We start from the raw sequence: 25856 nt of genomic DNA on the forward strand, positions 1-25856 counted from the left end.
TTTGCACAGACTCAAAAGGGCATTCTAACCCTGGAACTATTACTTACCACTACCTTCAGCCCCAGTATGTAGATCTGCAGAAACGTGGCAACATAAAGGGATTGCAACTATTCAAGCACTACTATGGTATGAGCCCTGTCATAATCAGAGAGGCTATATCAGAGCTTTTATATAACGAGATTACTGCCATAATTTGTCGCCGCACTAAATGGAACAAGTGGATTTTGTTAAAGGACATGTAGATTTATGAAGCAACCAGCCCCCTGGTCAAGTAGATATTTTATTAAATTCCACACCCCTGCCTGCAGTCAGGGCGATATTGTTACTTGGCCCCAGGACGCATATGTCTCCCCACTTGAAATCTCTCCATTGGCTCCCGATCCCTAAGAGGATCTTCTTTAAAGCTCTTGTCTTGGCCTTTAAGGCCCTACATGATACCAAGGCCACCTACCTTAGGAAAGAGTCCAGTTTTATCGCCAAGGGAGCTCTTTGCACTCCTCGTCCCTATCGCTAGTAAGCACCCCCAGATTCCTCCGCTCTCGCACAGGAGGTCGTTCTTTCCAGGCACAAGTTGCCAAACTTTGAAACTGTATGCCGCTTAAGCTAAACAATGGAGCGGTGCACTTCCCAAGTCGTATATTAGCCAATAAGGAAGCCCAATCAGTATCTTCTTTAGAAAAGACTTTATTCAGGTTCATCAAACATGATAAGTAAACATCAGCCAACGCGTTTCGTTCGATTTCCGAACTTCGTCAGGGCGTATGTGATGTGTCTAAACGACGTATATTGATTCATATGAAAGATCCAGGGTCATCATGTGCAAATAAGCAGTCAGCGTGCCAGGGCGGCCTCCATATTAAGGGCTCTCAATCAGTAATCTGCCGTTAGATTCCGGGCGTATCAGCAATGCTGTCGTTCTTTCCAGGCACAAGTTTAAAACTGTATGCCTCTTACTTTAAGGCAGATGCACGATCTCCTCCCCTTCAGGAAGGCCTTTAAGATGTGGTTGTTCCAACAATAGTCCCACGTTCTTCTATTGAGTCAGCCTGTCACACTCACTGAGCGCCGGAACACTCAGCCGAGTAGCTGTGCGCTCTACAAATACCCTGGTAACATAACAGAGTGTTGTAAATATCTCTTTCTCTGAGGGGAGTAAAGCAGTTCCTAGAGGCGTTGTTCTTGGTGCTAACTCTGGAGTGAATGCGCAGGGGGATGGGAGAAGCGCCCTATTTGCTTCAAGGTCGTGACTGATGCTTTTTGTTTTTCTAGCGAAGAAGGCTGCCAGGTCATTGCATGAATGATGTCTGTTGCTAAGGTTCGAGCTGTTCAGTGTCTTGCCCGATTGTTGTTTAACTATTTCAAACAGTTTCTTGGGGCTGTTTCCGGCTTGATCGAGTTGGGATCTGAAGAAGTCAGCCTTTGCATTCTTGATTTTTCTGTTGTATGTGTTCCTGACAGTTCTAAGGTAAATTAGATGTTCAGTGGAGGGTACCGTTCTCCAGGATCTTTCCGCTATCCTTAGGTTGCGACGTTCAGAGTTTAGTTTGTCATTGAACTAGGGTTTGGATATTTTGGACGAGGCATTATTCTGTTGTAGAGGGGCTATTTCGTCCATGATGCCAGAGAAGGTGGAATTATAGAAATCCTTGAGGGCATGAACATCAGACATGTCCGATTGGGGAGTCAAGGCCTTTCTACAGCGCATTGCTAAATCCTTAAGAGTTAATATTCCGAATGTTTCTCTTCCATTGCTTCGTTTTTTGGGGGCTGGACCCTCTTCGGGCCACCTCTTTGTTAATTAGGAAGCTGATGAAATAATGGTCAGACCAATCGCATGGGATAATGGAATCAATAGAGTTGGTTTTTCCTTTGGAAATGATGAGGTCGAGTTTGCCATCTGTTATGTGTTGGGCTCTCAGAGAATTGTGTTAGCTCATGTTCCATTATTAAGGATTTAAGGAAATTTACTGCTTGATCTGTTGGGTTTGACCAATATAGATTCAAGTCTCCCAGGAAAATTTGGGAAACAAGGGTGTCATCAATGGGGGAGATGATTTCCATTAATTGTTCAATGAAGGAGATATTATCTCCAGGGTGGTGATAGAAAGTGTGTAATTTGCAAACAGGTCGGTGATTGCTTGAGATGTGGAGGCATAAGTACTCACTGGAGGTCAGAGCGGAGGAGTCAGAATGTGAGACCGAGAGTGTATTTCGGTGTATACACACAAATCCACCGCCTGGTTTTATAGGTCTGTCCATACGAATTATGTGGTGGCTAGGTGGGAATAGAAGGTCAAGGATAGGGGTGGACAAGCAATTTAGCAAGGCTTCTGTGAGGATGATAATATCAAGCTAATTGTTAAGAATGAGTTCAAAGATATCGGATGCGTGTTTACTCGCTGATCTAAAGAGGAGTAGTGCACATTTCAATTGTAGAGGTGTGAGGGCGGTCGGGGTCTGAATGATATTCACGTGCTTGAGGTTGTCGTTGTTTATAGCTCTGATGTTGTGGTGAAGGTTCCCTGTTCGGGTTGGCATGGATGGCTTGGATTAAACCCGTAGGGGCCTTGTGCGAGTCCGTAGGGGTCTTGTCAGTATTTAATGGGAGGGCTTAAGAGAGGAGAAGAGTATCAATATCAGTGGTCGATAGCTCGGTCTTTATTCTTCTGGGGCGGGAGGGAGTGTTAGGGAGGGCCGAGGCTTTCGAGGAAGGGTGAGAGGAGCGCTTGTCTGGGACAGGGGCTGTCCCTATGAGGATCAAGGGTGGGTTCCCTAGTGGACATAACGTTCTGAGCAAGGGCGATGATCGGTAGCAAGGGCTTTCGGTTCATGAAATTCATCAGTGAGTAGGCACATGTGGAGTGAAATCTCATCAATGCGAGCAGCCAGGTCTGAGTGTTAGATAAAGGATAGTGGTTGGTGGAAAGTTTTGATAGAGATGTGGTGTCTCTAGAGAAATCTGGTGGGTTTAAGGTGGCACTGAGGCGTTCAGGGGGAGGATTTGAATCATTGTTGTCTTGTGTAGTACCAAATTGCGTGGAGTTAGGCGCCAAGGATGGGGGTGTTCTGTAGAGACATAGGTGTAGCTGATGGGTGGTGGGTGAGAGGAAGTGGGATGGAATGGGATAGGTTGGGTAGAATCCATAGAGGGCGGGAGCCTGGACTTAGATTGAGATGGTGGCATGTTAGGTGAGACCGTGCACATGAGTTCACCATGAGAGAGAAAGGGCGGTGGAGTGTGAAAGGATAACCTCCCATGGGAATCGTGTTGTAATCGCTTATAGAGCCGGGAAGAAAAGGCGATTTAACACCACCAGCCATCAGAGTTGGTGGACGAGTGGTGCGTCGGGGTCTGGTGAGAAACACAGGGGTTTGTGTGTATACAAGAGCATTTGGTGGGTGCGGAGTGTTATGAGTGGTAGGAGGCATCCTTTGTGTAGTGGTGGGAGTGAGGGTGTTGTCTTGTGTAGTAGGATGGTTAAGGCAGGGGTGATTGGGGTTGGAGATTGCCACATTTTTTAGGCTAGGGAAGATATTAACCATCTTAGCTAAATTGACATTGGAGGCTTGAATAAGGATAATACCATTGTTGCAGAGAGTGATGGTGGAATTAGCATTGAAGCAGGGCGTGGGCAAGGTTGATAGTTTGAGGCCATGTGGGGTTTTTCTGGTATCCAATATATGAAGCATGGAATAGAAGACTGACCTCCGACGTGCTTGTTTTCTTGAGTAGAACATGGGGTCATTTAATAGTTTACCTTTATTGATACAAAAAGAAACATCTGAGATTAAGGTTACGGGTCAGGATTTGAGTAAACAGTGTTTGTGTTTTTTGGCTGCGTTTTTGGGTAGGTTGGGTGGGTAAACAACAGTGAAGGAGTTGGGACCTGCGGGGATAAGATTAGTATCCATTTTTATTTACATTTCAGGATTAGACCAGTTATTGATGGACCTATGTGCTGAAACTAATCTGTAGGGGACAGATGAAATCAGCCAGGCCGGATAACAGAAAGAGCCCCTTTATAATATGGACCATCCTTGGGACCTACAGGTTTTCCTCTTAGACTTATTAGATTGTATACAGAGTAGAGAGATAGCCCCTTTCTCATATGCTTGATGCAATGGATGGGCTTAATGAAAAGTTCTACAAGTTTTCCTCATAGAGGTGTAGAATTGCAAACAGAATAGAATAGTCCTTCCTTCCTTTAATTAGAGTTGTTCCCAGTCCTCTTTTGATTTCTATGGCAGGTGGTGCCTGTCCTCCGGTGATTTTTTTCCCCCTAAGAGCAGGAAATGGTCGCCATCTAGATTCAGAGTTGTTCTAAGACAAATGGAGAAGAAAGGCTAAATGGATTCCAGGCCACAACCTACTACCAGCCTGTGAGGGATTCGTTGCCGAAATCCAACCCAAGATGGACCAAACCAGAAGTGGAGTTGACGTTGCAGACATCCGGGAACAACCAGGCCGAACGTCATCCGGTTTATGGACACAAATGGCCTGGTGTGCAGAGGAGGTGTGTGGTGAGAAGGAGCCGGAGACCGATGAGCAGGAGAAGAACAGCAAGGACGCCACGAGGAGGATCGACCGAGAAGAAGACGCCGAAAAGACACCAGAGAACGCGAGCGAGACCGGCCCCCTGAGGGAACCAGAGGAGGCGGGATCCACGGTCACAGGGGACGTGGCAACAGGCGAGTGACGGGAGAGACTGGGTATTCATTCACAGGGTGGTGGACGGGCTGCCTGAGCACCCCACTGCGCCGCTAGCACAATATTCCCTCACGTAGACACCCCACAGTTAGGGACCGGTGTATGGTGTGCACAATTCCCCTTCCCTAAATGTACATAGTGAACACAGAGACCCCGACTCCTGTCTTATGTTTTTTTTTCCTTCCCTTTTCTCTCCCCCCCGCCCTAGTTCTGGAGGCCGGTCCACATCTTAAACCCCGCGAAGCTACACCTAACCAGAAGAAGAGACCCAGAGTCAAGACCTTGTTTTGAAAAATTGTTTCTTTTACACCCGACACTCCATGTAGTCAATAGACTATTAGTTTCCTTTGTTTGTCTTAAAAACCGATGCAGTGACTATACAACTGAACCATTTATGCTCATCTGGGGTTGTTGCACTGTTCATGAACCAACCCGAGCATGTGAAACCAAAAAGAAGCAATAAAGCTTGTAAACCCTATCCACAGACTCGCTCCTATCTCCATGACACAGCCGAACTGACCAGAGCCAGGTCCTCCCAGTTGAAGTTACTGTGCGCTGGTCAAGTACGGAGATGAGAGATCAGAGGGAGGTCTGGATGGGGCACCCAGCAGTCAGGCAGAGCCAGATCCCAGCCTATTTTGACAGACCCCAATAATCCCTTGAGTGCAAAGGGGGTGGGCCGGGTGTTGGTGAGGCACCTCTGTACCGCTGATCGCCTGCCTTGCTCCGAGAGTGCAGGCCACATCCTAGGCATTAGCACGGCAGACTCCACAAGGACAGGCTGCAGTATAATCAGGCAGGTCTAGAAAGTGCAAGCAATCCGCTGCACCGGATGCAGAGCGAGATGCTCCAGTTGGGCGTGCTCTCCGGTGAGCTGCACCACCATGCCGAGCCCCTTTGTGAAGGTGCTAAGGCAGCGGACCAACTGTACCACTCTGATGCTGTCACTAGATTCCCGATGTCCGGCAAGCCGCTCCACCACGCCGAGGCAGAAGAACCACCACAACCACTGCATCACGTCTGAGGCTGCGACCAGACAACAAGATCAGCCTGGTAGCCTCCCAAACGACCAAGATCCAGGAGTGAGGGCCGGTCATGGACAGCACGCACCAGGGAGACCCCGTGCTGGTAAGTACCCTGCAGCCGGGTTAAGGGGACTTGGGTGGGCGAAGTCTGGAGTCTTAGCTAGAGTTGGCAGAGTCCCCTGTACAGTGCGTTGCTTTCAGCCTCACCTCAGTTTCTGGACGGGGTCTCTTCAATCCGGTTTGTTCCAGTTGGCGGGAATCCACTGATGATTGGACTTCGGGTGTTCCCCTAGCGGTATGTCCGGTCATGATCATCTGTTATCGAGGCATCCGGACCGAGGATCCGGTCTATGCTGAATCCCTGTTGTAGTAAGCTGATTATCTTCTGCAGAATATTATGTAGCACAACAGGGTGAAAAATTGGTTCAATGTGATGGATATCCCCGGGATTTAGGCAGATAACGATCCCTTACCCTGGGAGCCTCCGGGGAGAAAGCTCCTTCACAGTCAGCCATCAACACAAGCACACATTCATGTTTTGAATCAGAGGATGTTGAGCAGACGTGAGGCTTGAACCTGCTTTCTTAGCTTGAAAGTCGGCTGCTCTAGCCTTAGCCACAACCTAGCCCACAAGAACAGAAGCATTTTCAATATTATATACAACAAAGTCATTGTTGTTGTTTATTTCTTATGCAATTTAGAACCATTGACAAAGCCAATAATCCTGGCTTGTTGTATGTGTCTTGTTACTTGTATTATATATCTAGATGCAAGGACAGAAGCAGTAAAATACCAGTGGGGCGGCACACTATGCTAAGTGCAGATTTTTAGCTTAAGTGTTTTAAGCCACACCCTTAATTACATCGGCCACGCCCCTTTGAGACCCCCAATTTTTTCATCCCACTGAAAGCCCTGGTAGCACTATAAAAAAAATGAACGTTAGAGAGAGGCAATGGAGAGACAGGGTGCACTGTTGGAGAGTGGCAGTGAGGGAATTCATGGAGAAGGGAGATATGGGGGGAGGAGAGCACTAAAAAAGACTGACCTTGCGGCCGCCACCAACGCTCAAGCCGACCCTGGCTGGAGTCTTAGCCCCCCGTCCCAATAAGTTTGGGTCTAGAGTTGCGTCCCTGGCACACCCGTTTGTGAAATCCACAAATTAACATTTTGCATTTCGAGACTGACTTTACATGAACCAACAACACAATTCCCATTAAGTAATAGATTGCTACAGTAAACCCAAATAAGAGAAAATTATGCCTCCAATGACAATTAGTCTTCATGCATTCTTGATATCAGGGATTTAAGTGGGCCAGGTCTCACCGGTGCTGAGCACCGGTAGTTTTTTAAAGGGGTCCTCAAAACATGTCTCTATTAGGTTCTGTTTTGTGTCCTGGCACAGGCGGCCCGTTTTTCCCCAGACTGCAGTGACAGCAGGCACATCGATGTGCGCGTGCTCACATTGCTCACTTTGCATTAGTGGAGAAGTTACAGCATGATGTCATGCCAGGTGAGAGTTGTAGGTAGGGTGACCAACCATCCGTAAATTTCACGGATCATCCGTTATTTTAGAATGATGTCTGTAAGGCATCGTTAATTTGGGTCCCCAAATTACAGACACCTTACAGACATCATACTAAAATCAAATTGGGGAATTTCAGGAAGGTATGCTGTTCCCCTGCGAGAGGCCCCATGAGTTTAAAAGTTTTCACTCTGGGCCTCTCGCACTTGTCCTTTAAACTGTAGATTGAGGCTGCCTGCAGCAGCCCCTCCCAGACCTTGCAAAGACTTGACTGGCCCATTGTCATTCTGAGACTGCATACGATTATCACAGAGAGAATGATTTATTTATTATTAACTGTTCAATTAATTTAAATCATTACAGTAAAAAAGAATAAAACTGGAAAGTGAAAAATTGATCACATTAAAACTATAAAGGCTGCCGGTTAAAAAGTTTTTTGTTCAAGCATTATATCCCCTCTCCACTGCACCTGCTCAGGCCGCCAGCACCTGGTCTTTATCATAAGTCCTTGCACAGAATTTCTTAGACAGCTGCATAGGCCTTAGTGGTTTTCTGCTACAGCAGTCTGTGGATCGTTCTCCTTGTCCCTTCCATTTCGAGCCATTGATTTGGTGCGGTAGGATCAGGGCTCTTCCCTCATTTGAGGGGAGGCTGCAATGTCCCCCTTATTATACCTCACTGGTGGCCTTGGTTTGTTTGTGATCGTTTGCTGCCTTTAAAGCCATTCTAATCCGATGAATGAATTTCCCAAGACTCGCCAAGGTCATTGTAGTTATTCTAGAAAAGCACAAGGCTGATTCCCTTGGTGATGCAGGCTGGTCTGAGAAGTCGACGACGTTCATTCATGAGGGAGGTGCAGCAGCATAAAAGGTAAAGCCAGGATTTTCTTGTGTAGGGGCACAGTCTGCAGCTAGTAATTTCCCCATTGCGAGCCCATGCGGGTTTCAATTTGGTGATTCCTAGAGTACACAGTCTCATGGAGAGGATTTTGGTTCTGGCTTGTGATGTCAGTGCCTCATTCAGGTAGGGTTGTGCCTTGTCTACCGTGTAGGAGCTGTTCAGCGGGTCTAGATGGGGGCTATAGCAAAGGGATTTAAAATCCAGATCGAATGAGATTTTGAGGACTTGTCTGTTTATGGCTTTTTTTCATGCATTTAGTGGGATTTCCAGCAGTGGTATGCTCTTTTCCTCGATCTTTAAAGTCTTGAGTGCTTTGCCAAGACTGGTGAGCCATGCTGATCTTGGCCCCTCAAAGATGGCTCTCAATTGGTGTCTTAAGGAGTTTGTTGGGACCTTATAATCCTTAAGTATAGTTTTATGATCTCCCCTTGGCACATCAAGTCTGACCTTACCAGGCCTAGCTCCAATCTTAGTCTTGACTTCCTTGCCGACCTTGGGATAGAAAAGACTGATTTATATACTTTGGCTTGGATTGCAGTAAGAAAGGCATCCAGCGAACCCCGAAAAGCCTGCTCGCCATAGCTAATGGCTGGCAGCAATTTTGCTTTTAAGGCAGTTAATATTGGTCCAGCCGTGGGGCTTATCAGGTGTAAGCTCAGTTGCTTTAACAGGAATATCACCTTATTGGCCTTGGACGACTGCTGTTTCAGATGGACATTTGCCTTAGCCGGTTCCGTAAACCAAACCCCATGGTAGTTATACTCTGCCACTGTACTAATTTGTAGATCTCCCATTAGCCACTGTGCTTTCTTTTTCAGGTGGTAGCTCCCCAAAATGACAACCTTAGTTTTCTCTTGGTTTACTATAAGGTTATCTTTGTTGAATTGATTAAACGCATTTAGGGCTCTCTGTAGACCCACCCTCGTGTGGTCCATTATGGCTGTGTCATCAGCATATTGTAGCACCGGCAGCCTCTTGCTGCCGAATCTCGGTGCTACTAGGCTGGCCTTTCAGGGCGTCCCCCAAATCCGTCATATACAGGTTAAAGAGGATGGGCACCAACACGCATCCTTGTTTCAGCCCATTGTTCGTTGTTATTTTGGGGGACACTGTACCGGCGCTGGTTTTAACCCGCACCCAGGTGCCTTCGTAAAGTGATCCAATTACCTTCAGTAGGTTTGGCGGAACGCCCCAATTTTCTAATTTCCGCCATAGCCTGTTTCGTACCACTTTATCGAAGGTTGTGCTGTAATCAATGAAGCAACAAAAGAGGGGAGGATTTTTCTTTTTTATTGCTTCAGTTGCTAGGTGCGCTATTCCGGCCTAGGAAAGATCTGGCTTGGTAGTTCGGGCTGGACTGTTCCAATGAGGCACAGGATCAAGGCTGATTTGCATATAGCCATTGTCTGACCTAGGGTGGTGTGGAGTGCAAAAAAACGATGGATTTAGGCCCAGATCTTTGTACTGGGGTGAATGTAAGACATTGTTCTGCATTCTGTCCATCAACTGTGTTTTTTGCTAGGTGCGCTAACACCAGGATATTGTCCATTATCGATGATTGTGGTCTGAAGCCAATCTGATGGCAGGGTATGATGCTTTTTCCTTCGGCCCATGTCTCCAGGTCCTTCAGTATGAGGCGGGCATAGGCCTAGGCTTCTATGTCAAGAAGAGCGATGAACCTATAATTCGATAGCTTTATACGATCCCCCTTTTTCAAAATTGGGACTAATATGGAGCCACTCCATGAATAAGGGGTCATTGCTGTCATTAAGGAATGGTTGTAAAGAGGAGCGAGGACGGATGCCGAAAAGTCGGGGGCCTTTTTAAAAACTGGGGCGGGTATCCCATTTGGTCCAGGGGCCCCATCATTCTTTATATTCTTGAGTATCTTAATGACCATTTGAGGGTTTATCTGGGCTGACTGTGTGCAACACATCTCTGCATGGTCTCGCAGACCCTCAGAAGGATTTCGGGGGATAGAGGTTGTTTCTTCTATCTTTGCACTTGTTAGGTGGAGATAGTCCACGCCACAGTTAGGATCTTCTGTATTGCATGTGTTTACATGGGCAATTGAATATAGCTGCTTTACATGGACCAGCCAGTCTTGCTCTACCAACCTTTTTTCTCTTTGAGCTCCTCTGCTACTTAGCCGGTTTATGTGTCTCCATAATCCTGCTGAATTCTTAAGTTTAAGCAGGGAGAAATCTTTGATCCATACCTTATGTGAGCTCTTTTGAGTTGCCACCATTTCTTTTTTAGGGCTGCCCTCAAATGATGCAATCGATGTCCCATCTGTTTGTCTGCCCCCTCTTTTCTTTATTACTAGTTCCTTACCCAAGAGGCGTTTGGTCTCGCATATGCACTTGGTTGGGCGGATGCTTCCAGATGTTAATTTCTTTTTGGGCCTGGAGCATTGTGGCTGGGGATGGCCCAAGCTCGTTTGTATCTCATCAACTATGGTCTTCCAGATTTTTATCGGTGAAGACGGCATTGCTAGGATCTCATCTTGTTTTAGGTCCAGCCAGTTTTGGAGCTTTGCTCCCATCTCGTCTGTCCATCTGATTCTCCTTAGGAGGCTGTACTTTTCATCCCCTCTGGACTCTCCGATGCCTTGAAACTTAAGGGCTGATGGAACTTCTAGCGTGAACACTGCTATTAGTGGCCTGTGATCGCTTTCCAACCTGATCTCAACTGTAAAATCGTACAGACTGGCCGCCATTACTTCACTGACCATGATATAGTCGATTCTCGAGATGTCCCTGAAGGTCGGTTGTAGTTGCCCACCATTCGAGTATATTGCTTTCACAGCGTAAGTTGAAGATAGCTCATGATTGTCCAATAAGTCGTGAAAAGGTGTGGCCCTTCCCGTCCCTCGATATGGAGGTGCTGGATTGCGGGTGCTGTTGAGGTCCTTCAGGTTAAATTCCCAGGCTAGGATTACCTGATGAGTTTTATATTTATTTAGGAGGCTGTCTATTTCCCATTTCAATCCCTCCAACTGATCTTTCATGATGGTTTCTGCTGGATTGACGTAGCAGTTTATTATTAGGAGGCGCATTGGGTGTAGTGTGTGTTTCAGACCTTCGATTTGTAGGGCTTGCAGCCCAGGTAAATTTAGGTTTATTCCAGTCACTACGAGGGGTCTTGTGTGTTTTATATAAACTGATAGACCGCCAGACGGGCGACCAAAGAGTTCTTTTTTATTGCTGGCACATGATGTTTATAGAACCCTGCCAATGGTGAGCTAGATAATGCCCAAGTCTCTTGGAGGCAGAGTATGTCTCCTGTTTCCAAGAATCGCCTCAGGTTATTGTTCTCTGCGATCTTGCTGCTCCCTGCGATGTTCCATGAAATTAATGTTACGTTCTTCTTAGGAAAAGGTCCTCCCTTGGTCTCACACCTGCCGTGCCTGGACTTGCTGCTGTTATGAATGCTTCAGTGTTCCTCCTGAAGTTTCTGAGTTGATCCAAGAGGGAGGGGATGGCACTAATAACCGTTTGATTGTTTTGCCATGCGATCTCGATTCCTGTGTAGTCCTTATGTCTCTACCTTGTATTCTCGGGAGTCCTGATCTATTTGCCCCCTGCAGGACTGACCAGGGGCCCATGTCCCCCTTGTCTGGAGCAAGAATGTATGGGTATTTTGGGTGGGGTCGATTCTGAGCATTGATGCCCCACTCTGCTAGTTGTTTGGAGTTGTTCAAAATGGCTTGTACGGTTTCCGTTTTCTTCAAGCCTAGTACTGTTGAATTGCTGTGTGTATCGCCCTTCATGCTCAAGAATCTCCCCCATTCTATGTCCCCTGTTTGTAGCTGGTCTAGCACGGCAAGATGCTTGAAAAGGCAGAGAATGTTGCACCTGTTCAAAATGTCATGGTGGCCCGTTCTATAGAATCTCGGGGTGAGGACTATCTCATGGATGGTGGTTACTGTTCCTGACGAATGACTCATTTTGTTACTCATTAGATTTTGTGCTGCCTGGATTAGTCTGATGGTTTGGCTTCCTTGTTTGCTTGTGGCTGGTCCTGCTTTGGATTTCGAGCTCTGACTGTAGGTGTACCTGATGCTAGGCTGGTGCCCGGGGCTTTGCTGTAGTGGTTTTATATCGTCCGGCAGTGGCAATGATATGCACCACGATTTTTTCCGCTGGTACATGACTTATATCCTCTGTCATTTTGCTCCCTGGGGAGTGTCCTGTTCTTGTTTGCGGCTTTTGACCGTCGCAGGTGGGTTACTTGTTGAGATTAGCTGCTTTTGCTGTTCTACTGGGGACAAGACTGTGTCAAAAGCCTTTTTGCCCCAGTTCTTATTTGTGAAAATTGGATAAAGTTGGCCCACTCTGCCGTCAGCCTTACTTAACTGCAATTGCCTTCCTCTAAGCTTGTTTTTTTCTGTTGTTTCTTAATCTTCTTTTTTTCTCTTCTTGACAACGGGCGTTCAGGCACAGCGATTTTGCAGGGGGTGAGTTCTTTTAAGTCAGTTTCCATGACATCAGGAACTTCATTGCACTCTGTTGTCCTGCTTTTTGGGCTTTGCATTCCTTGTGGCATTTTGGCGTTGTGAGCAGAGGCCTCACTCCTTTGTGCTCCTTTTTGCTCCAATCCCTCTGATAACATTAAGCCGAGATAGATTGCTTCCGTTTGTCTCACTTCCGAAGGGTAACCGCTTCTTGAGATCCTGTTGTCTGTGTTGCTCCGAAGCCGTGTTTCCCTGCTTCCTTGGACTGTCTTTACTATATCGGCTAGGATCTCGGGAAGTGGCCCCATTTATCCGAGAGGATTGAGCAGGAGCATTCACCTCGGTTAGATAGCAAATGCAGGTCAATCCTATTTTCGAGCTCTTCCACTCTGGAGCTTATGTTGACTAGGCGACCAGCAATCGATTGCAGAAGATCAATTTGGACTTCCATTTTGGTTGACTGCCACAGTAGAGCTTTGTTGGTATCACTGTTTAATTCCGGCCTCAGTGTTCGCCGGAAGCCTGCTTCTGGGCTGTCATAGAAGGTGCAGTGATCTACTTTTGCATAGGTAGCCCGGGGAGATCCTATTTGTCTAGTTTGCCCCCACCCTTGCAGGTTTGGGGTCAGTTCTAGTGTTCTCTCGATTTTATCGCCTACATTTTGAAGAAACGAAGATGTAAGGTCCACTACCACTGGAGAATCTAAGTGTTGAGCAATTGGTTGCTGCCGGCTGCTTGTGGGGGATGGAGCTAGTACTATGCTCTCCATGTTCTTACTGGCCGAGCTGTGATCGTGATCTTTTGACAAGTGGATTTGCACCCTTGCCACTGCAATGTCAGCAGCTCCTCGGGCAGTTGTGTGGTCGGAGTCATTGGTGACGTTGATGGCTTTATCTATAAGTGTAAGAGAGTTTTGTATGCTGGGTGGTTCGGTTGATAGTGTACCTTTAAGTTGTTTGCACTTCGGTTTAACCAGTTCCTGTTTATCGCTGAAGTCCAGGTGAGGAGGTGTGCCTCCTCTGGATACAGCAGTGTGGATTGGAGGCTGTTTAGTGCTACTTTCTTGTCTAATGCTTGTGTTGCCCCCTTCCCATGGCGTGTTCTCGGTTACCTGCTCCTGCCTACCCTGGCCGGTGTTGGCAGCGCCCTTTGTCCTGAAGAAATGTCTAATCGACCCCGTTGGTTCTGCATCTTGAGGCAGTTCATTGATCCTTCTAATAGGCAGGCGCCTGTTGGAGGGGTCCTCAGAGGTCGTGTGTTGTCTGGCCTTTTTTTTGGGTCCCATTTTGCTAAATTTCACTTAGGGAGGACGCTGATAAAGCTTGCCTGTTGTAATTGTTCAGGTTTGAGACTGAAGGTCTAGTGTAATGTAAAAGTGGTGATTAAGGGGGGTATTTTCATTAGTTTCATGTGCAGGATTTGCCCGATTTGGTTGTCGTGATCGTGCATAGTTTTTACCGGTCCCCTCAACTTATATCGTCTGTGGTTGACCACCTGTTGTTCTGGACGCTGAAATAGCCTAGTCATTGCCTAGTGATTGTGCTTATGATTGAACTTATCAGTGCTGCTGAGTCGGGCTGGGTCGGCTGGGGCGAAACCGGTGTGGGCTATTGTTTGGCGCTTGCCCCTAGTTTAAGTGTGCTGCTTCGCCAGCGGAGAAAAATGGAGCTCTAGAACAGGCTCACCTGTGCTCTGCTGAATGGTCCGCGTCTGATCCTCGATGCTCCTTGGAGATGGGGGCGCTCTCTTGGGTTGTTGTCCGTGTGGAGGGGCAGCTGCCAACGGAGTTCCGTTAGATGATGCCTTAGGAACTCTGGGGCCACACGAGGCATGGCAAATAGATGGTTTGGCCTGTCTGGCCGGCAGGGCAGACTAGCCTAATTAGACTAGTGAGAGAGGCAGCACTCGGAAGACGGGCTTGGGGGGGCAGCCGACCGCAGGGAGGTCCCCCCCCCCGGGCAGTTTGGGAGGTGGGGGGAGGGTTTCAGACCCCTTTGGCGGGCTTTTGGATTTGGGCTTGTTTCTAGTATAGCCCAATAGCATAAATGCTTTGGGCTCCTTTTCCCGGCCACCATTTTAGGTTTGGTTTACCTGGTGGCCGGGGTTTTTGTTAGTGAATTTTTTAGGGAATTTTTTGTAGCCTCCACCGGAGTAAATGCAGCGGTCGACGCTGCTCGCGTGATCCCCAAGCGATGTTAAGCGGTGAGTAATAGGGCTGCCTGTGTTTTAATAAAAAAGCGGCCACAGGGGTACAATTCGTCCGGTGGTGGGGTGGGAGGAGGGCGCTGGGCCTGTGTTGCACTCGGAAGTGGGTGCTCCCCCCCCCCCCCCTTTTTTGGCGCCAGGCGCGGTATTTGTAGAACCGCCGGAGCGGCTTCCTGCTCTGGTGGTTCAGGGCAGAACAGTATCGGCCCGCGCAGCGAGGGAAGCGTGGAGTGAGGCGGGCGACAAGAGGCGCTCTGCCTCGGCATCCGCCGCACCATTTGAGGAGGTAGCATTGGGAGGAGGGAGGGAGAGGGAGCGGGGAGCAATTCCCCCTTTGCTCGAGCGAGAGTAATTTGTGGAACTGGCAAGGGAGGAGCGATTTGATTAGGTTTTTTTCCTCCATCTGGGGTGTTTTCATAGGAGGTGGTGTGTTACAGGGGGCCCAGGATTGGGTGCCTTCACCTCCTCCAGGGGTAGGTCATGATGCAGGGCTCTTTCTACCCCCCTCTCATACTTGGGTCCCTGTGGGGAATGTTTCTGGGGACATGGTCAGCGCTTAGGGGATGGTGACGGCAATAGTTGGGGACAGTGGGCAAGAGGGGATCGCCGTATCTAGGGAGGGGTTGGAGACATTTTTCCATCTTGGGCGGAGGGGTGCGAGATTTCGAGGCGGGGGAGGGTGGAGCAGTTTACGGTCATTATCGGAGTATGGTTGGCACAATTGATTTGCCAAGTCAGATGGACAGTGGTGCAGGGAGGGTTAAGGTAGCATAGGAACTTACGAATGTAGGTGGCAGGGGTCAAAGGGGGGTCAAGTCCTGGGTCCCGGGGATTCTGTGGTTCAGACTATGTTGGATTGGAGTAGTAAGGTGGAGGTGGGGGAATTTTCCCCCCTCGCTCCGACGCCCTTGGGGCGAGTGTGAAAGGGGGACGGCCAGGTGGAACTGGTGAAGGGTGCGTGGTCAGGTGTAGGGCTCCAGGTAGGCAGGACAAATGTTTTTTTTTTTTATCCGTGAGGGACCCGGCACACCAGTCTGACCTTTTTTCTCCACAGGGCAGGGAGTATCACGGAGCAGCAGACTCGGTAGGGCGAAGTGCGGCCCAGTGGCGCCGAGGAGAAGGGAGGGTGGAGCCTGGCGCGGCACATTCCGTACCGTCGGGGATCCCGGCGCGGCCAGCAGACGAAGGTCCAGCTCGACCAATCTTGCCCCAACGATAGTTCAGGCACAACGGACAGAGGCAGCAGCGGAAAGTGTTTCTAGGTGTGGTCAACGTTTGGGGGAGTACCGGCGAGTACAGTCGGCTCCCCGCCAGGTGTACAGAAAAGGGCTGGTAAGGCCCATGCAGGTCATGAACGGTCCGGTAAGGCCCGTGGTATGATGGTGGTGACTGGCCCTTCACAGATGGAGGAGCCTTTGGTTCTGGATTATGAGGACAGCCCTGAGGAAGGGGAACTGCAGGACAATGAAGTTGAGGGGGGAGGGGGTCCTTCTCATGTTTCTTATAGTTTTTGCAGGCACCGGTGGTGGTGCAGCCCAAGACAGCAGTGGTGTCCGGACCCAGAAGAGAGCGCGGCCCTTGGTGAGGGCTCCTCGGATGGTGGATGACGTTGAACAAGTGTCATAGTGGTCGGTGCCTGGGCAGGCCACTCTTGTTAGAACCAGGTGAGATTTGTGAAACACGGGTCAAACCAAATATGGTGTCTGTGGGGACGGTGTGAAGAAGTTGGGGGGATGAGTGAGGGGAAACTTTTCAAAGGTTGTTATGTTCAAAATCAAGGAGTGGGCATGGGTGAGGAAAGAGTATTGGGAGCTAAAGTGGAGAGTGGGATGAACACTGAAGGGGTCGAATTGGTTAAAGAGCCTTTACATAGCAAAGAGTTGAGGATTCAGAAGCTTCCTTATATGGGTGTGACAAAGCCTTTAGTGGCACATTTGATGTTGGCGACAAAAGAAAGGATTTGGAAGGGGAATACGAGTAGCTAAGCGTCCAAGGGTACCTTTAACAATTGGAAATTGGACAGCAGCGTTTTTAATTTATCCCAGCGTCTACTGTAAAGGTTCCCGGAGCGCTGTGTTGCCAATTTTAAATACATGGACGTCATCAGAAAGGCTCAGATAACTGGTAGTGGTTTTGCAGGGGTCCAATACGATGAGGAGTTCAGGGCCCGTATGGATTGGGATACGGAGTCAAAATGAGGAGAGTTGGATACCGATTTGTGGCAACACACGATGGGTGCACCAGCTGGGGGTTAGACGATTTTTACTGCTAGTGGATTACTGTTAGTTTACCGACCCTTTCAGGGGAAGCCCACCCAGGGAAGGGTGGGGAGCGCAACAATAACTCAGACTAGGGTTGGGTCATGCTGGGACTTTACGAAAGGCATGTGCACATGGGAATACTGTGGAATTCGGCATGTGTGTTCACAGAGTGCCAACAAGCGTCCCTTTGTCAAGTGTTGGGGAGCAAAGAATTCAGGCGGTCAGCAGTGGCAACAGCCGAGCACCAGTGCTCCAGGCCCCTCGCAGCAATTCCAAGGGTTCAGAGGGGGTAAAGGTCCTCAGGGGACTGGGCCCAAAGGCTCATACTCTGGTTGAGTTGGTGCAGTTGGCAGAAGAGCTCCAGGGGTATGGGGATGTGAGGGTGAGAAAGATGTTATTGAAGGTTTCCGGGAGGGGTTTCGCCTTGGTTACAACAGGCAGAGGCTGCGGCGCTGGTCAAGGAATTTGAAATGGGCTGATGAACAGAAGGCGTTTGTGCAGAGAAAATTTAATAAAGGGGTGCGGGAAGGGAGGTTGGCAGAGCCATTTGATGACGTTGCTATGTCACTGGTAGTGACCGCGGACGCAACTGCAGAAATGACAAATGCGATACAAATCAGCATTTAGATTGCTTCCAGTCCATCCAGATGATTGGAATCTTCTGGGGATCCATTTTTTGCTGATAAATGGTACGTGGACAAAGCATTGCCGGTGGGTTGTTCAATGTCCTGTGCACTTTTTGAATGTTGCAGCACCTTCTTACAATGGTATTTTACACAACGCACTGGTCACGAGTTGGTAACACACTAATTGGGCAATTTCTTTTTCATTGGCTCCCTGGGCTCCACTGAGTGCTTTGCAGCCCTGGACACGTTCCAAGAGCTCATGGACGAACTTGGGGTGCCCCTGGCACTGGAGAAGACATTGGGTCCTTGCGCGACCATGTCCTTTCTGGGGATTGAGATTGATTCCGTGGTAATGCAGGCTCGCTTGCTAGTTGGCAAGAAAGTGAAGATGTTGGAACTCTTGGAGACAATGCTAACAAAACGTAAAGTGATAGTCAAAGGAATACAATACTGCTGGGCCATCTTAACTTTGCTTGAAGGGTAGTCAGGGCGGGGAGGACTTTCTGCGGGCGTCTGGGTTGGGCATTGTCGGGACATCATTTGCCTCATCACCGTGTCCGTTTGTTAGCAATGGTTAAGGAAGATCTACGTATGTGGTCGGTCTTTCTACATTCTTTTTAATGGAGTCCCGTTAGCCAGGGAGGAAGACTGGATATAGGATGTGCAGATTTTCTTAGATGCAGCAGGCAGTGAGGGTTTCGGCCTTTATTGGCAGGTCAGGTGGTGTGCGGAGAAGTGGCCAGATCAGTGGAGTGAGGGTGGGAAGATCTCAGCCTTTTTGGAATTCTTTCCAGTGTTGGTAGCCTTGACTTTGTGGGGGCAGGACCTGGCACATATGAAGTTTGTTTTGTTTTGTCGACATGGCCGTGGTGGTCATTATCAATAGTCAGTCGGCCAGAGATGAACAGTTTTTTTAAATTGTTGCGAGTCTTTGTGTTAGGTTGCCGCAGATATGACATCCAAGGAGACGGACAGGACACTGACGCCCACGCCGGATCACTTGCGGTATGCAGGCAACGTAGGGTCACACAATTGGTGGTAGGTCTTGGTCTGCGTCGACTCGGACCTCTTATGCGCTGTCTTGGAGGGAGTTTTTGGCGTGCGTTGCTTATAAGCGAGTTCTTGGCTGGCGGCGGTATGATGACGTTATTCTGTTTACACTGAGAATGTTGGAAGGTTGGGCTAGTGAGCGAGGAGCGGAGCGGTCAGTGCGGGGCCTTCTGTCATGGCGGACTTTAGCCGCGGTGTTAGAAGCTTTGCTGTTGGTTTGTAGGGATAATTTTGAAGGTTGCACCACTTTTTTCTACTCTTATGGTATGGATATTTTTTGGGCGTTCAGATTTTCTGAGTGGTTGGGTTCTAGGTTTATTAAGGACATAGGGTGGCGGGACGTGCGTTTGTCTGACATAGGAGTTCACATTTGGTTGTCAAGATCTAAAACAGACCAGGAGAGTAGGGGTAAAGGGGTTTAGTTAGAGGCGGCTTCCCCAGTAGAGACGTGCCCTTTACGGTGGGCCCGGCATTGGTGGATGATATCCGGGGGGGGGGGCTATTTAGGGCAGTGTTTTTTCAACATGCAATTGGGTCTCTGGTTTAGGAATACCAGTTGTGCACGATGCTGGGTAGAGCTTTGCGAATATTGGTTTGGATGGGGCACAGTTTGGTACTCCTTCTTTCAGGATCGGGCAGCAACTGAAGCTCACAACCGGGTAGACAGGTCATTATGCGCTTTGGGCGTTGGTCTTCAAACTGTTTTCAGCGCTATGTGAGAAATGATGTTGGGGAGGCACCTGCGTCATCCCCTTTTGCCATAAATTTGATACTGCTTTTCTCGTTTCAGGTCTGTGGCTGGCCCCCGCTCGTCAGAGATGACCTTCTGGATGGTTGGGCATTCTTTCATAAAATGGGCTTATGTTCAAGTGTGCCGTAGTTACTGTGGGTCTTCTCTGGGTTTTCAATGAGCGTTTGTTCAAAGTTGTTTGGAAGGGTAAAGGAGGGATGCTTTGGAGGGAGTTGATCACTGCTCTTAACTCATGGTTGGTCGGGGGGCTGTGCCTGGAGGGGCTGCTAATCCATTTGGGTGATAAGGATTTGTGTGGGGTCAAAGGAGTGGTTTTGTTTAGGGCATTGAAAAAGAAACCATACGCTTTTGAAAGAACAGGGGTCAGGTAGCCATGTTTTGTGGATGGTGCTGATTACACGGAGGATTTGGAGAAGTGCTCATAAGCCTAATGCAATTGATAAGGCACGCAAGAAGATCATCCTAGGAATTTCCAGATTTTGTAGAGGCCCGGGTTTTGGGAGAGTGAATCCCAGAGATATTCGTTTTGAGGCTGTGGTGTTTTTTCGGAGTAAAAGGGTTACGCCTGTCTGGGCTGGGTATGGACTTGTATCTTTTAGAGTTGAAAGAAGTTCTGTCTAGGGGTCTGAAAGTACAGGAATTTGTCATTTCGACCATCCGCAGTGGGATTCCATTCCCTTTTGCTCAGTTGGGGGGCAGAAAGGGGGGGTAGTCCCCCCCCCACTTTCTGGGTGGCGGGTGTTAGTGGTGTTTTTGCCAGGGTTGGCAGGATTGTTGTTGTTCATTTCCGTAGTTGTGTCATCGTCATGGTGAGTTGGGCAGGCTAAGTTGTTGGGGTGGTTCCATAGGTTGGGGGACCAAGAGTTGTTAAGGGGCAAGCAGGGGAGTTTGTGTAATGGTTTGCGGGACTTGTTAAGTTTAAACGATTATGCAGGGATTGCATTGTTTATATTTTGTAATGATGTAATGTATGGGTGGGGGGCGGGCCTATGACGTTTTAGGGGTGGGGGTGGTGATTGAGGGTTAAAGAAGTGTGCTATTTGAGGTTTAGTTTTGTAAAGCGTTGCCGAGGTTTTATAATTGTTAATGTGCACCTGTTTCAATAAAGCGGCCTTTTACACACAAAAGCTGGTTTGTGGTCTGCTCCCCCCCACCCCTCCCAAGCGGCAGCAGCCGCTCAGCTGCCTCGTCCGACTTGTGGCCAGCACACTACTCTCTGTGCTCTGACAGCGGGACCCACGGTTCGCTGGCACCGGCAGGAGAGTCAATGAGAGTCAGAGGGGGAGAGAGTCGATCGGAGCCGTGGTAGTTTTGGAGTCCTCCTGCTCGAGTCCTCCTGCTCGCGGAAAGCCCGTCTGCGCCCGTCCGTGACCGACCGAGGCCAGAGGCTGGTCACTCTGCCCCTTTCATTCAATATTCCCGCTCGCAGCTGACCGAGCTTCAAGGCAAGTGGCCACTGGCGAATTCCATCTTAATCTGAGTTACCAAACTTGGCCTTTTTACCTCTCAAACCTTATCCCACACTAATCCCTTGTCTTTGCCTCGGGCTAGTCGTTCTTCGGTCCTGCCTCCCACGGGCCCCTCTCCTTCAGCCGTATCTGCAATGTATCTCAATACTAGATCGGCAGTCAAACATCAGCTCGACCTTTTTACGTTATTGGAGTCCCACAAACCCGACCTACTATTCCTTACTGAGACTTGGTTCTCGGACAGCTCTCTCCCCTCCCTATTGGCTATACTCCCACCATCCTATTACGCTATCCGAGCCGATCGTTCTTCCGGAAAGCCAGGTGGAGGGGTGGCCCTGATTGCCCGCAAAGAACTTACGTTTCAATCCTTAGCATTCTCCTCCCTGGGCTCATCAGACTGTTTAGTTGCCCGCTCACTTTCCCTGACCCCCCCTCTCACGTGTGTCCTTATTTACCGACCCCCGTCCTCCCCGCAAACGTTTCTTCCAAATTTCCAAGACCTGATGGCTACCTTGGTAGTCAACCACTCCTCCATTGTAGTCCTTGGAGACTTCAACTTTTGGCCCTTTGACCCCGCGGAATGTGCAACTTCCAAGGAGTTTTCAGACTCACTCCGCTCGCTTAATTTCCCTTCTGCGGTCCATGCCCCTACGCATAGGCTGGGACATATCCTTGACCAAATCTAGTACCGAGTCTGCCCGGTCACCTCACTTTCCATTTCTCCCTGTGTTTGGTCAGACCATTTTCTGATCACCTTTTCTTTATGCCCCCATTCACTCCCCAAATCCCTCCCCGCCAAAAACGTCTGGGCCCGATCATGGAACCGCGTTGATGCAGCGGCCCTGTCTGCCACAATCTCCTCATCCAGCCCTGACCTCTCAGGGCTGCCATCCTCAGCACAGGCCGAATCTATCAACAGCTGGCTGCGGGCTGGCTGCGACTCCATCGCCCCTTTGAAGTGCATCTCGTCCAAACGCCCCAAAGATGCCAACCGATGGTTTTCCAAAGACTTGAAGACTCAAAAACGTAACCTCCGCCAAGCGGAACGCCTTTGGAGATGGGATTACTGCCCTACTTCTAGACTCCAATACACCACCCTCCTAGCCCAATACAAGAAATCCATCCTGGAAACCAAGAAGGCTAACTTTTCATCCAAAATTCAACTTGCGGAGAACCGGCCTAGAGAAATATTCTCCATCGTCCAAGACCTTGCCTATTCTGACAGAGCCTCACTTAAACCCCCTCCTTCTCAATCACTTTGTGACTCTCTTAATTCCTTTTTCCTCGACAAAATCAGCACGATCAAGGCCAAGATTCCTCCCCCTTCCTTCTCTTTCACCGACCCCTGCTGTCCTCCTGCTGCAGCTCGTCTTGACTCGATTCCCCCCCTCACGACTGATTCTTTCACCTCCATTCTCCCGCTGGTCAAATCCGGCTCCCCCCTGGATCCCTGCCCAGCCTATATCCTGAAGCAGATCTATTCCTATTGCCCTTCACCACCTCTCACGTTTCTTAAACAGCTCGCTATCCCAGGGTATTGTTACCCCATCACTCAAATCGGCGGTGATTGTACCCATTTTAAAAAAACCTGGTGCGGATTTCTCGAACCCAGCCAACTACCGCCCCATCTCCCTCTTGCCCTTCCTGGCAAAGGTACTGGAACCAGTAGTGTAAAGAAGTTGAGTGTTTTATGATTATGAATTTCTATTTCTTTTTGTAATTATATATTGTGATTAAGTTATGCCTTGTGATGTAATTGTATGATTCATAGGAACCACACTAATTTGAAGTCTATATATTTGCGTTTTTATGACTTATATTTTTAGCTCATCATGTAGTTGTGTTACTATATGATTTTTAACTATACTAATTAAATATATATATATATGTATACAGTTTATTTTTTGTCATTTCTTTACACTACTGATTTAGGTAGAATTGGTCATTTATTCAGTTGACGTCCTAGGTTTGTTTCTCTACATAGGTGTTTACCCTGCCCTAGGAGTCTGCATTGATACCCAGGGGGTCCTTGTTTTTCTCATACACAAAGGTACTGGAACGTCATGTTGTCAGAACCTTGAGCCTATTTGTGGAAAGAAATAGTGTCTTGGCTCCAAGGCAGGCTGGATTACGCCCTGCGCACTCAACCGAGTCAGTAATTATATCTGTCCTGGACAATCTCCGAGAAGGCATGGATTCTAGTCAGCCCCAGGCCTTGGTCCTTCTTGATCTCTCCGCCGCATTCGACAAGGTGGACCATGCCATCTTACTTTCACGTGTCGAGGCGGCGGGAATCGGAGGGACTGCCCTGCTATGGCTATCCTCCTTCTTGAGTGAGCGCACTCAAGCGGTCCGCCTGGGTGAGTACTCAGCTGACTTTCGTCCAGTCCAGTGTGGGGTCCCCCAAGGATCCTCCTTGTCCCCTCTGTTATTTAACCTTTACATTGCCCCTCTTATTTTTGCTTTACAGCAACTGGAGGTCTCTGTCTACAACTACGCAGACGACCTCCAGCTTATCTTTTCTCTTTCTTCCTCCCCCGAGTCAACATCCAATTTCCAGTTCATCATGACTTTTATCCAGGACTGGATGAACTTCAACCACCTGAAACTCAATCCTGATAAAACGGAATTGGTGTTGACGGGTGGTTGCTCCAGTCCTTGGTCCTCCTCCTTCTGGCCCCCCTCTTTAGGTCCCCCACCCACGCCTGTCCCCTCTGTCAAAACTCTTGGGTTCAAAATCAATAATCAACTTTCCCTCCACTCTCAAGTCAGTGCCGTCGTTTCTTCAGCCTTCCTCTCCCTCAGAACAATCCGGAAAGTTTCACGATTTTTCTCTCCATCCGCTCTCAAACTAATACTCCTGGCCATGGTGACGTCTCGCTTGGACTACGGCAACGCCCTCTACCATGGCATGCCTGCGTACCTCGTGAGGCGCCTCCAACTTGTTCAAAACCAGGCGGCCCGTCTGGTTTTTAATTTACCCAAATCACAACATGTCACACCCCTCCTCAGATCCCTTCACTGGCTCCCTGTCCGGCAACGCGCCCTATTCAAGCTTGGCTGTACCATCTTCAAAGCCCGGTCCGGCGCTGCCCCGTCTTTTATCAACACAGCCATTCAAGACTATATCCCACCTAGAGAACTGCGCTCTACTACCCATCAACTTCTTGTGGTTCCTCGCTTCAAACGGAAAAAGTGGGGAGGTTCCAAATTTTCCACCACGGCCCTCGCCTTCTGGAATTCTCTCCCACTCCAACTGAGATCCTGTTCTCAGTATCCCTTATTCCGTAAAGGCCTCAAAACATTTCTCTTTACTGAAGCTTTCCAATCTTAAACCGTCCTTATCCCTCAGCCTTCATGCCCCATGAGTAGTAGTATTCACACAGCGCCAAGAAACCGCCTGGTGTACGCGCGCTCTACAAATTCCTTAAACTCAAACTCAACTCCCGCCCCGCTCTGTGCCGCAGCCTGTGTGAAAACGTGGCTAGTTTTGTTCGCTGGCACCGGTGGGGGAGCCAGCGGGGGAGAGAGACGATCTGAGCACTGGTAGTTTTGGCGTCCTCCCGCTCCACTCTGTGCCGCAGCCTGGGCGAAAACATGGCTAGCCTGTGCGAAAACGTGACACAGAGAGAATGACAATGGGCCCTATTATACCGATAGCATGTGGTGTGCCTTCTCCTACACGAATCTTGATTGCAGAAAGCGCCTGATGTCACTGTGCAAAGATGCGCGCATACTGAAAAACTGTGAAGTGCAAGATTCACTGAACCTTATTTTGACTAGTACTTATTTTGGTTGTCTATTTACTTATACAGTATTGTGCGACCTCCTCTGATATGTCTGTAAAACGTATGTTTTGTCCCAAATTTGTCCTGAATTTTGATCTTCTGTCCTGAATTTTTGTTCTGAATGTTGACCCTTTGTCCTGAATTTTTACACCAACCATCCTGAATTTGCACCCATGCCAGTTGGTCACCCTAGTTGTAGGAGAAGGGAAGTCATTCAAAGAGAGTCATTTTCTCTCTGGATTTCCCTTCTCTTTTAGAAACTCAGGAGCAGCAACACTGTCGTGGTGTCACCAGGGCTTTAAGTGGAAGCTTTGTCAATATTATATACACACACCATAGTTGCTGCTTATTTATCTTATGCAACTAACAGCCATTGACAAAGCCAATAGTCCTGACTTGTTGCAGGTATGATGGTACTTGTATCATATATCTGGATACAATGACAAACAGCAAAATACAAGTCGGACGTCACACTATGCTAAACACAGATTTTTAGCTTGCGAATTAAGCCACACCCTTAATTACATTAGCCGCGCCCCTTTGAAAGAGCCTCCCCCCCCCCCCTAGTTTTTCCATCCACTTAAAGCCCTGCTGGACATTGATGCAACCACTGGAAATTATCTCCAGTAGTTGCGCCCAAACATGTTTATATTGCGCTACTTTTAGTTTTAGATGGTTATTGTAGTTCTCTTTCTGGTACAGGTGTTACAGAATTTACCAGGTAAAATCGCGGGATTCCCATCCACCCGCCCTGAAAAAAAATCTAAAATAAATCTGCAGACTTAAATAGCCGTTTGTTTAAGTTGTCAAGCTTCGCAAAATGTCGCCGTTTTCCCAACGTGGGACTTACCTCCCGTCAGAAGGTCTTTAACATCTAACTACCTCCTCTCTACTTCAACAAACCAACTTTGATCACGCCTTTCACGCGAGGTGAGAGTATGATAAGGAGTGTTTGACTGTGCTATGGGAGGTAACCAGGGAGGGGCATTATGACGACACCGCCCAGAGAAGGCTGTCATTGGTTAAACTTGTCCGCTGACGACAAAAAGATACCGTCCTCTTTCAGGAAAAGACTACCCCTGGCCCTGAGCTTCT

At 48.6% G+C, this 25856-nt stretch overlaps 1 protein-coding gene across 4 annotated transcripts in view; it reads right to left on the reverse strand.

Moving 5' to 3' along the window:
• Nucleotides 1-25730, reverse strand: part of TEP1 (telomerase associated protein 1) — a 1080103-nt gene extending 1054373 nt beyond the window's left edge. For 2 of the 4 annotated variants that reach the window (XM_086931872.1, XM_086931869.1), the window contains exon 1: nt 25612-25729. The gene's annotated coding sequence lies outside the window, so the exon portion shown is untranslated. Of the gene's footprint in view, nt 1-25611 lie in introns of all 4 variants that reach the window. The other 2 variants (XM_086931874.1, XM_086931871.1) reach the window with 2 other exon arrangements.
• Nucleotides 25731-25856: the final 126 nt, after the last annotated feature.

This window comes from Lissotriton vulgaris, chromosome 7 (genome assembly GCF_964263255.1).
Source record: "Lissotriton vulgaris chromosome 7, aLisVul1.2, whole genome shotgun sequence".
Lineage (NCBI taxonomy): Eukaryota > Metazoa > Chordata > Amphibia > Caudata > Salamandridae > Lissotriton > Lissotriton vulgaris.